This window comes from Heptranchias perlo, chromosome 34, assembly GCF_035084215.1.
Source record: "Heptranchias perlo isolate sHepPer1 chromosome 34, sHepPer1.hap1, whole genome shotgun sequence".
Classification (NCBI taxonomy): domain Eukaryota; kingdom Metazoa; phylum Chordata; class Chondrichthyes; order Hexanchiformes; family Hexanchidae; genus Heptranchias; species Heptranchias perlo.
The window spans coordinates 30,622,686-30,635,020 of record NC_090358.1 but is presented as its reverse complement, the minus strand read 5'-3'; positions in this window follow the sequence as shown (position 1 = coordinate 30,635,020).

Here is a 12,335-nt window from a genome sequence, read left to right as displayed (position 1 = left end):
CATCTTTGGAATAATCATTAAACTGTGGCCCCAGGTAGATGTAGAAGATCCCACGGCACGATCTGAAGAAGAGCTGGGAGTTCTCCTGCTGTCCTGGCCAATATTCACCTTTAACCAACACCAAAACAGGTTAACTGGTTCTTCAGTTTAACTGCTGTTTGTGGGATCTTGCTATGCACTAACTGATTGCTGCTCTTGCCTACATTATACTACAAAAGGAATTCATCAGCTATGAAACAGTTTAAGTCCACTTTATAAATGTAAGTTCTTTCTTTCGAAATATGTGAGTAGGAACATGGGAAAAAAGGACAGAATAAAGACCCTCTCTCCTCTTTATAAAAAACTAAAGCAAATTGTTTATCAGGATCATAACACACGGACAACCTTTCAGGAGATTCACAGTAAATAATTCAGTATAAAATCTAATACCATTACCTCATCATCGCTGTCAATGATGTCAGACAGTGAAAGAATGGGGTCGTCGGGAAGGAGACTAAACATTCACACCTCACAGTCCAACCCCTCTGAGGTCATAGACCTGCCTAAGTGATGTCACAACTGCAGCAGGTAACTGAGAACCTCACAGCCCATTGGCTCCAGCCCAGCCAATCACTGAGCCTCATCAAACTCTCAGCCAATTACTGAGCCTGAGCAAATTCGTCATTGAGCATGTTGTTATGTTTGGCGCCTGAGAAACGGGCATGACACCATCGAATATCTAGGCCACCATCTTTGGAGTAATCATTAAAACGTGGCCCCAGGTGGATGTAGAAGATCCCACGGCACAATCTGAAGAAGAGCACAAGAAACATGAGAAATAGGAGCAGGAGTAGGCCATTCGGCCCCTCCACCTGCTCCACCATTCAATGAGATCATGGCTGATCTTCAACCTGAACTCCAGTTTCCCGCCCGATCCCCATATCCCTTGATTCCCCTAGAGTCCAAAAATGTATCTATCTCAGCCTTGAATATATTCAATGACTGAGTACCCACAGCCCTCTGGGGTAGAGAATTCCAAAGATTCAGAACCCTCTGAGTGAAGAAATTCCTCCTCATCTCAGTCTAAAATGGCCGACCCCTTATCCCTAGTTCTGGACTCACCAGCCAGTGGAAACAACCTCTCAGCATCTACCCTGTCAATCCCTCTCAGAATCTTATGTTTCAATGTGATCAACTCTCATTCATCTAAACTCCGGAGAGTATCAGCCCATTCTACTCAATCTCTCCTCATAGAAAAACCCTCTCATCCCAGGAATCAATCTAGTGAATCTTTGTTGCACCGCCTCCAAGGCAAGTATATCCTTCCTTAGATACGGAGACCAAAATTGTACACAGTACTCCAGGTGAGGTCTCACCAAAGCCCTGTACAATTGTAGACAGACTTCCTTACTCTTGGACTCCAACCCCATTGCAATAAAGGCCAACACGGAGTTCTCCTGCTGTCCTGTCCAATATTCAGCCTTTAACCAACAACAAAACAGATTATCAGGTTCCTCAACTCAACTGCTGTTTGTGGGATCTTGCTGTGCACTAACTGGCTGCTGCTCTTGCCTACATAACACTATAAAAAGGAATTCATCAGCTATGAAACAGTTTAAGTCCGCTTTATAAATGTAAGTTCTTTCTTTCGAAATATGTGAATAGGAACATGGGAAAAAAGGACAGAATAAAGACCCTCTCTCCTCTTTATAAAAAACTAAAGCAAATTGTTTATCAGGATCATAACACACGGACAACCTTTCAGGAGATTCACAGTAAATAATTCAGTATAAAATCTAATACCATTACCTCATCATCGCTGTCAAAAAGCATTGACCGAGAATTTAAATAAAAGAAAAGAGAATTCATTGAGACAGAAAATTTGGTTCTTGATTTTCTGAACTTTTGTGTTAGAAAACTTGCAGAAACCTTCAAAAATTTTTCTAAAATAGGTTGTCGTTGTTAAGTAGTCTTTAAAAATTCAGCACAACTGCTCAGGATGTCAGACAGTGAAAGAATGGGGTCGTCGGGAAGGAGACTAAACATTCACACCTCACAGTCCAACCCCTCTGAGGTCATAGACCTGCCTAAGTGATGTCACAACTGCAGCAGGTAACTGAGAACCTCACAGCCCATTGGCTCCAGCCCGGCCAATCACTGAGGTGCATCAAACTCCCAGCCAATCACTGAGCCTCACCAAACTCCCGGCCAATCACTGAGCCTGAGCAAATTCGTCATTGAGCATGTTGTTATGTTTGGCGCCTGAGAAACGGGCATGACACCATCGAATATCTAGGCCACCATCTTTGGAGTAATCATTAAAACGTGGCCCCAGGTGGATGTAGAAGATCCCACGGCACAATCTGAAGAAGAGCATAAGAAACATTGAGAAATAGGAGCAGGAGTAGGCCATTCGGCCCCTCCACCTGCTCCGCCATTCAATAAGATCATGGCTGATCTTCAACCTGAACTCCAGTTTCCCGCCCGATCCCCATATCCCTTGATTCCCCTAGAGTCCAAAAATCTGTCGCTCTCAGGCTTGAATATACTCAATGACTGAGTACCCACAGCCCTCTGGGGTTGAGAATTCCAAAGATTCAGAACCCTCTGAGTGAAGAAATTCCTCCTCATCTCAGTCTAAAATGGCCGACCCCTTATCCCTAGTTCTGGACTCACCAGCCAGTGGAAACAACCTCTCAGCATCTACCCTGTCAAGCCCTCTCAGAATCTTATGTTTCAATGTGATCAACTCTCATTCATCTAAACTCCGGAGAGTATCAGCCCATTCTACTCAATCTCTCCTCATAGAAAAACCCTCTCATCCCGGGAATCAATCTAGTGAATCTTTGTTGCACCGCCTCCAAGGCAAGTATATCCTTCCTTAGATACGGAGACCAAGATTGTACACAGTACTCCAGGTGAGGTCTCACCAAAGCCCTGTACAATTGTAGCCAGACTTCCTTACTCTTGGACTCCAACCCCATTGCAATAAAGGCCAACACGGAGATCTCCTGCTGTCCTGTCCAATATTCAGCCTTTAACCAACAACAAAACAGATTATCAGGTTCCTCAACTCAACTGCTGTTTGTGGGATCTTGCTGTGCACTAACTGGTTGCTGCACTTGCCTACATAACACTACAAAAGGAATTCCTCAGCTATGAAACAGTTTAAGTCCGTTTTATAAATGTAAGTTCTTTCGTTCGAAATATGTGAATAGGAACATGGGGAAAAAAGGACAGAATAAAGACCCTCTCTCCTCTTTCAACAACTAAAGCAAATTGTTTATCAGGATCATAACACACGGACAACCTTTCAGGAGATTCACAGTAAACAATTCAGAATAAAATCTAATCCCATTACCTCATCATCGCTGTCAAACAGCATTGACCGAGAATTTAAATAAAAGAAAAGAGAATTCATTGAGACAGAAAATTTGGTTCTTGATTTTCTAAACTTTTGTGTTAGATAATTTGCAGAAACCTTCAAAAATTTTTCTAAAATAGGTTGTCGTTGTTAAGTAGTCTTTAAAAATTCAGCACAACTGCTCAGGATGTCAGACAGTGAAAGAATGGGGTCGTCGGGAAGGAGACTAAACATTCACACCTCACAGTCCAACCCCTCTGAGGTCATAGACCTGCCTAAGTGATGTCACAACTGCAGCAGGTAACTGAGAACCTCACAGCCCATTGGCTCCGTCCCGGCCAATCACTGATGTGCATTCAACTCCCAGCCAATCACTGAGCCTCACCAAACTCCCGGCCAATCACTGAGCCTCATCAAACTCTCAGCCAATCACTGAGCCTGAGCAAACTCGTCATTGAGCATGTTGTTATGTTTGGCGCCTGAGAAACGGGCATGACACCATCGAATATCTAGGCCACCATCTTTGGAGTAATCATTAAAACGTGGCCCCAGGTGGATGTAGAAGATCCCACGGCACAATCTGAAGAAGAGCATAAGAAACATTGAGAAATAGGAGCAGGAGTAGGCCATTCGGCCCCTCCGCCTGCTCCACCATTCAATAAGATCATGGCTGATCTTCAACCTGAACTCCAGTATCCCGCCTGATCCCCACATCCCTTGATTCCCCTAGTGTCCAAAAATCTATCGCTCTCAGGCTTGAATGTATTCAATGACTGAGGGTAACACGTTTGATGTAATCTACATGGATTTTAGCAAGGCTTTTAACAAGGTCCCACATGGCAGACTGGTCAAAAAATTAAAAGCCCGTGGGATCTAAGGGAAAGTGGCTGGTTGGATACAAAATTGGCTCAGTGGCAGGAAGCAAAGGGTAATGGTTGAGGAGTGTTTTTGCGACTAGAAGGCTCAATATTAGGTCCCTTGCTTTTTGTGATATATATTAATGATTTGGACTTGAATGTGGGGGGCTTGATCAAGAAGTTTGCAGATGATACAAAAATTGGCCGTGTGATTGATCATGAGGAGGAAAGCTGGAGACTGCAGGAAGATATCAATGGACTGGTCAGGTGGGCAGAAAAGTGGAAAATGGAATTCAATCCAGAGAAGTGTGAGGTAATGCATTTGGAGAGAGCAAACAAGGCAAGGGAATACACAATAAATGGGAGGATACTGAGAGGTGTAGAGTAACAGAAGTAGCAGGACAGGTAGATAAGGTGGTTAAAATGGCATACAGGATACTTTCCTTTATTAGCCGAGGCATAGAATATAAGAGCAGGGAGGTTATGCTAGAACTGTATAAAACACAGGTTAGGCCACAGCTGGAGTACTGCGTAAAGTACTGGTCACCACATTACCGCAACGATGTGATTGCACTAGAGAGGGTACAGAGGAGATTTACGAGGATGTTGCCAGGACTGGAGAATTTTAGCTATGAGAATAGATTGGATAGGCTGGGGTTGTTTCCTTTGGAACAAAGGAGGCTGAGGGGAGATTTAATTGAGGCATATAAAATTATGAGGGGCTGAGATAGAGTGGATAGGAAGGACCTATTTCCTTTAGCAGAGAGGTCAGTGACCAGGGGGCATAGATTTAAAGTTAATGGTAGAAGGATTAGAGGGGAGCTGAGGAGAAATGTTTTCACCCAGAGGGTGGTGGGGGTCTGGAACTCGCTGCCTGAAAGGGTGGGAGAGGCAGAAACCCTCAACTCATTTAAAAAGTACTTGGATGTGCACCTGAAGTGCCGTAACCTACAGGGCTACGGACCAAGTGCTGGAAAGTGGGATTAGGCTGGAGAGCTCTTTTTCAGCCGGCACGGACACGATGGGCCAAATGGCCTCCTTCTGTGCCATAACTTTCTATGATTCTATGATTGGTTGTGATCTTCCAGAATTCCCTAGATTCTGGAACGGTCCCAGCGGATTGGAAGTTAGTAAATGTAACCCAGCCATTCAAGAAAGGAGGGAGAGAGAAAACAGGGAACTATAGGCCAGTTAGCCTGATACCAGTAGTAGGGAAAATGCTGGAATCTATTACTAAGGCTGTAGTAACAGGTCACTGAGAAATAATAAGATTTGGCTCAGCAAACTCCCAGCCAATTGGTGAGTCGCATCATCTCTCCAGCCAATCAATGAGTCTCAGAAAATTCTCGGCCAATCACTGAGCCGCAGAAAACTCTCGGCCAATCACTGAGCCTCAGCAAACTCTCCAACCAATCACTGAGTCTCAGCAACCTCCCTGGCCAATCACTGAGCCTCAGCAAACTCCCTGGCCAATCACTGAGTCTCAACAATCTCCCCGGCCAATCACTGAGCCTCAGCAACCTCTCCGGCCAATCACTGAGTCTCAACAACCTCCCCGGCCAATCACTGAGCCTCAGCAACCTTCCCGGCCAATCACTGAGTCGTACCTAACTCCCGGGCCAATCACTGTGCTGCACCAAATTCCTAGGCCAATCACTGAGCATCACCAAACTCCCTGGCCAATCACTGAGCAGCATCAAACTCCCCGGCCAATTGCTGAGCTGCCAAAAACTACCTGGCCAATCAGTGTTGCGCAGCAAAATCCCTGGCCAATCAGTGAGTCTCAGCCATCACTCCAGCCAATCACCATGTTGGCCAGCCAGCTTTCTTCAAGGTGGGGTGAGGGTGGCAGACGGGAACACAGGAACAGGAGGAGGCCATTCAGCCCCTCGAGCCTGCTACATAGGAACAGGAGTAGGGTATTTAGACCCATTTAGCCTGTTGCGCCATTCAATGATATCATGGCTGATCTGTGACCTAAATCCATTTACCCGCCTTAGCCCCATACCCATTAATACCTTTGATTAACAAAAATCTATCAATCTCAGATTTAAAATTAACAATTGAGCTAGCATCAACTGCTGTTTGCGGAAGAGAGTTCCAAACTTCTACCACCCTTTGTGTGTAGAAGTGTTTCCGAACTTCACTCCTGAAAGTCCTGGCTCTAATTTTTAGGCTCTGTCCCCGAGTCCTAGACTCCCCAACCAGCGGAAATAGTTTCTCTCTATCTACCCTATCAGCTCCCCTTAATATCTCGAAAACTTCGATCAAATCACCCCTTAATCTTCTAAATTACAAGGAATACAACCTTAGTTTGTGTAATCTCACCTCGTAATTTAACCCTTGGAGTCCAGGTATCATTCTAGTAAATCTACGCTGCACTCCCTCCAAGGACAATATATCCTTCCTCAGGTGCGGTGCCCAGAACTGAACACAGTACTCCAGGTGTGGTCTAACCTGGGATTTGTACAGCTGTAGCATAACTTCTACCCCCTTGTATTCTAGTCCTCTAGATATAAAGGCCAGCATTCCATTAGCCTTTTTGATTATTTTCTGTACCTGTCCATGACATTTTAATAATCTATGTACACGGACCCTGAAGTCTCTTTGGACCTCCACTGTTTCGAGCTTTTCACCATTTAGAAAGTACTCTGATCTATCCTTATTAGGTCCAAGTACATCTACACTTGCTTAGATTGAAATCCATTTGCCACAGTTTTGCCCATTCACTTAATCTATTAATATCTCTGTAATTTTGTGCTTCCATCTACACTGATTACAATGCTGTCTATCTTTGTGTCATAGAGTCATAGAGTCATAGTCATAGAGTTATACAGCACGGATAGAGGCCCTTCGGCCCATCGTGTCCGCGCCGGCCATCAGCCCTGTCTACTCTAATCCCATATTCCAGCATTTGGTCCGTAGCCTTGTATGCTATGGCATTTCAAGTGCTCATCCAAATGCTTCTTGAATGTTGTGAGGGTTCCTGCCTCCACAACCCTTTCAGGCAGTGAGTTCCAGACTCCAACCACCCTCTGGGTGAAAAAAATTCTCCTCAACTCCCCTCTAATCCTTCTACCAATTACTTTAAACCTATGCCCCCTGGTTATTGACCCCTCCGCTAATGGAAATAGGTCCTTCCTATCTGGTCCCCTCATAATTTTATATACCTCAATTAAATCTCCCCTCAGCCTCATTTGTTCCAAAGAAAACAATCCCAGCCTATCCAATCTTTCCTCATAGCTAAAATTCTCCAGACCTGGCAACATCATCGTAAATCTCCACTAAGTATATAAGAATTAGGAGCAAAAGTAGGCCATCTGGCCCCTTGAGCCTGCTCCGCCATTTTACAGGATCAGCCATGATTAATACTAATTTCTTTCAGTTCCTCATTCTCGCCAGACCCTTGGTTCTCTAGTATTTCTGGGAGGTTTTTTGTGTCTTCTTCCTTGAAGACAGACACAAAGTATTTGTTGAATTTCTCTGCCATTTCCTTATTCCCCATTATAAATTCTCCCGTCTCTGTCTGTAAGGGACCCACATTTGCCTTCGCCAGTCTTTAACTTTTTACATACCTATAGAAGCTTTTACAGTCCATTTTTATGTTTCTCGCTGGTTTACTCTCATTCTATTTTCCCTCTTTATCAATTTCTTGGTCCTCCTTTGCTGAATTCTAAAATGCTCCCAATCCTCAGGCTTACTGCTTTTTCTAGCAACTTTATCTGCCTCTTTCTTTGATTTAATATTATCTATAATTTCTCTTGTTAGCCACGGTTGGACCACTTTTCCTGTTGGGTTTTTCTGCCTTAAAGGAACATATATTTGTTACAAATTATGTATTAATTCTTTAAATGCTAGGCATTGCCTGTCTACCGTCATGCCTTCAACCACAGCCAACTTCATGGTTTCCTTTGTTTAGATTTAAGACCCTAGTTTCGGATTGAACTACATCACTTTCAAACTTAATGAAGAATTCTATCATATTATGGTCACTCTTCCTTAAGGGCTCCTTTACAACAAGATTATCAATTAACCCTTTCTCATTGCACAATACTAGATCTAAAATAGCCTGTTCCCCTCTGTACCCTCTCTAGTGCAATCACATCTTTCCTGTAATGTGGTGACCAGAACTGTACACAGTACTCAAGCTGTGGCCTAACCAGTGTTTTATACAGTTCTAGCATAACCTTCCCGCTCTTATATTCTATGCCTCAGCTAATAATGGAAAGTTTCCTGTGTGCCTTTTTAACGATCTGTCCTGCTACCTTCAGGGATCTGTGGACATGGAATCATAGAATAATAGAATCATAGAAAGGTTACAGCACGGAAGGAGGCCATTCGGCCCATTGAGTCTGTGCCAGCTCTATGCAAAAGCAATCCAGCTCGTCCCACCGCCCCCCCCACCCACCCCCCACCGTCCTTTCCCCATAGCCCTGCAAATTTTTTACTTTCAAGTACTTATCCAGTTCCCTTTTGAAAGCCATGATTGAATCTGCCTCCACCACCCCCTCAGGCAGTGCATTCCAGATCCTAACCACTCGCTGTGTAAAAGTTTTTCCTCATGTCACCTTTGGTTCTTTTGCCAATCACCTTAAATCTGTGTCCCCTGGTTCACAACCCTTCCACCAATGGGAAAAGTCTCTCTCTCTCTACTCTGTCTAGACCCTTCATGATTTTGAATACCTCGATCAAATCTCCTCGCAACCTTTTCTGTTCCAAGGAGAACAACCCCAGCTTCTCCAGTCTATCCACGTAACTGAAGTCCCTCATCCCTGGAATCATTCTAGTAAATCTTTTCTGCACCCTCTCTAAGGCCTTCACATCTTTCCTAAATTGCAGTGCCCAGAACTGGACACAATATTCCAGTTGTGGTTGAACCCAGTGTTTTCTAAAGGTTCATCATAACTTCCTTACTTTATTTATAAAGCCCAGGATCCCATATGCTTTTTTAACTGCTTTCTCAACCTGCCCTGCCACCTTCAACGATTTGTGCATATATGCCCTCAGATCTCTCTGTTCCTGTACCCCTCTTAGAATTGTACCCTCTAGTTTGTATTGCCTCTCCTCGTTCTTCCTACCAAAATATATCACTTTGCATTTTTCTGCGTTAAATTTCATCTGCCACGTGTCCGCCCATTCCACCAGCCTGTCTGTATCGCCTTGAAGTCTATCACTATCCTCCTCACTGTTCACTACACTTCCAAGTTTCGTGTCAGCTGCAAATTTGGAAATTGTGCCCAGTACACCCAAGTCCAAGTCATTAATATAAATCAAGAAAAGCAATGGTCCCAGTACCGACCCCTGGGGAACACCACTGTACACCTCCCTCCAGTCCAAAAAACAACCATTCACCACTACTCTCTGTTTCATGTCACTTATTAAATTCTGTATCCAAGTTGCTACTGCCCCTTTTATTCCATGGGCTTCATTCTTGATGACAAGCCTACCATGTGGTACTTTACCGAACGTCTTTTGAAAGTCCATATACACCACATCAACTGCATTGCCCTCATCAAACCTCTCTGTTACCGCATCAAAAAACTCTATCAGGTTAGTTAAACACGATTTGCCTTTAACAAATCCGTGCTGGCTTTCCCTAAACAATCCACACTCATCCAAGTGACTGTTAATTCTGTCCCTGATTATCGTTTCTAAAAGTTTCCCCACCACTGAGGCTAAACTGAAGGGCCTGTAGTTACTGGGTTTATCTTTACACCCTTTTTTGTTCAAGGGTGTAACATTTGCAATTCTCCAGTCCTCTGGCACCACCCCCATATTTACGGATATTTGGAAGATTATGGCCAGTACCTCCGCAATTTCCACCCTTACGTCCCTCAGCAACCTAGGATCATCCCATCCGGACCGGGTGATTTATCTACTTTAAGTACAGTCAGCCTTTCTAGTACCTCTCCTTTATCAATTTTTAGCCCATCCAGTACCTCAACTATATCTTCCTTTACTGAGACTTTGGCAGCATTTTCTTCCTTGACAAAGACAAAGTGAGGAGGACATAAAAAACCTGCAAGGGGATATAGACAGGCTGGGTGAGTGGGCGGAGATTTGGCAGATGCAATATAATATTGGAAAATGTGAGGTTATGCACTTTGGCAGGAAAAATCAGAGAGCAAGTTATTTTCTTAATGGCGAGAGACTGGAAAGTACTGCAGTACAAAGGGATCTGGGGGTCCTAGTGCAAGAAAATCAAAAAGTTGGTATGCAGGTGCAGCAGGTGATCAAGAAAGCCAACGGAATGTTGGCTTTTATTGCTCGGGGGATAGAATATAAAAACAAGGAGGTATTGCTGCAGTTATATAAGGTATTGGTGAGACCGCACCTGGAATACTGCATACAGTTTTGGTCTCCATACTTAAGAAAAGACATACTTGCTCTCGAGGCAGTACAAAGAAGGTTCACTCGGTTAATCCCGGGGATGAGGGGGCGGACATATGAGGAGAGGTTGAGTAGATTGGGACTCTACTCATTGGAGTTCAGAAGAATGAGAGGCGATCTTATTGAAACATATAAGATTGTGAAGGGTCTTGATCGGGTGGATGCAGTAAGGATGTTCCCAAAGATGGGTGAAACTAGAACTAGGGGGCATAATCTTAGAATAAGGGGCTGCTCTTTCAAAACTGAGATGAGGAGAAACTTCTTCACTCAGAGGGTGGTAGGTCTGTGGAATTTGCTGCCCCAGGAAGCTGTGGAAGCTACATCATTAGATAAATTTAAAACAGAAATAGACAGTTTCCTAGAAGTAAAGGGAATTAGGGGTTATGGGGAGCAGGCAGGAAATTGGACATGAAGCTGAGTTCGGATCGGTCAATGCCCTGTGGGTGGCGGAGAGGGCCCAGGGGCTATGTGGCCGGGTCCTGCTCCGACTTCTTGTGTTCTTTAGATTTGTGGTTGGGATCAGATCAGCCATGATCTTATTGAATGGCGGAGCAGGCTCGAGGGGCCGATTGGCCTACTCCTGCTCCAATTTCTTATGTTCTTATGTTCTTATGTTCTTTGCCCTCCACCCACCCCAAAGCACTCTCACTTTTCTTTTAAAACCGTGCCCTTTGTGTCCTCCTCACAGCTTACTTTCCCACCTAGCTTTGTATCATCAGCAAACTTGGATACATTACACTCGGTCCCTTCATCTAAGTCATTAGGCCCTCCAGGACATCCTCTCTCTCCAACACTGCAGTATTCTCCTTAATCAATACTGCCCCCCCTCCTATCTTTCCTTCCCTATCTTTCCTGAACACCTTGTATCCAGGAATATTTAGTACCCAATCCTGCCCTTTTTTGAGCCAGGTCTCCGTTATCGACACATATTCCCATGTGACTATTTGTGTCTGCAGCTCACCGACCTTGTTTACCACACTTCGTGCGTTTACACACATGCACTGCAAACCAGTCTTAGACTGTCTTGTACTCTCTCTTAGTCTGATCCCACCTAATACTGTACTATTACTTGCTCTCGGGCTATCCTTCTCCCCCGATCCTTTGTGCCCCTTGTTTCTCCTTTCCAATGCTACATCTGGTGCCCATCCCCCGCCAAATTAGTTTAAACTATCTCACCCCCCCCCCACAGCACCAGCGAACCTCCCCGTGAGGACATTGGTCCCAGCCCTGTTGAGGTACAACCCGTCCGGCCTGTACAGGTCCCACCTCCCCCAGAATCGGTCCCAATGCCCCAGGAATCTAAAGCCCTCCCCCCTGCACCATCTCTCCAGCCACGCAGTCATCTCTCTCTCCTCCTATTTCTATACTCACTCGCGTGGCACTGGGAGTAATCCGGAGATTACTACCTTTGAGTTCCTGCTTGTTAATCTCTTTCCTAACTCCATAAAATCTGCCTGCAGGACCTCATCCCTCTTTCTACCTATGTTGTTGGTACCGATATGGACCACGGCCTCTGGCTGTTCACCATCCCCCTTCAGAATGTTCTGCAGCCGCCCAGTGGCATCCTTGACCCTGGCACCAGGGAGGCAACATACCATCCTGCACATGCACTCCAAGGTCCCTCACATCCTCTACACCTCTCAGTATCCTCCCATTTATTGTGTATTCCCTTGCCTTGTTTGCCCTCCCCAAATGCATTACCTCACACTTCTTCAGATTGAATTCCATTTGGCACTTTTCTGCCC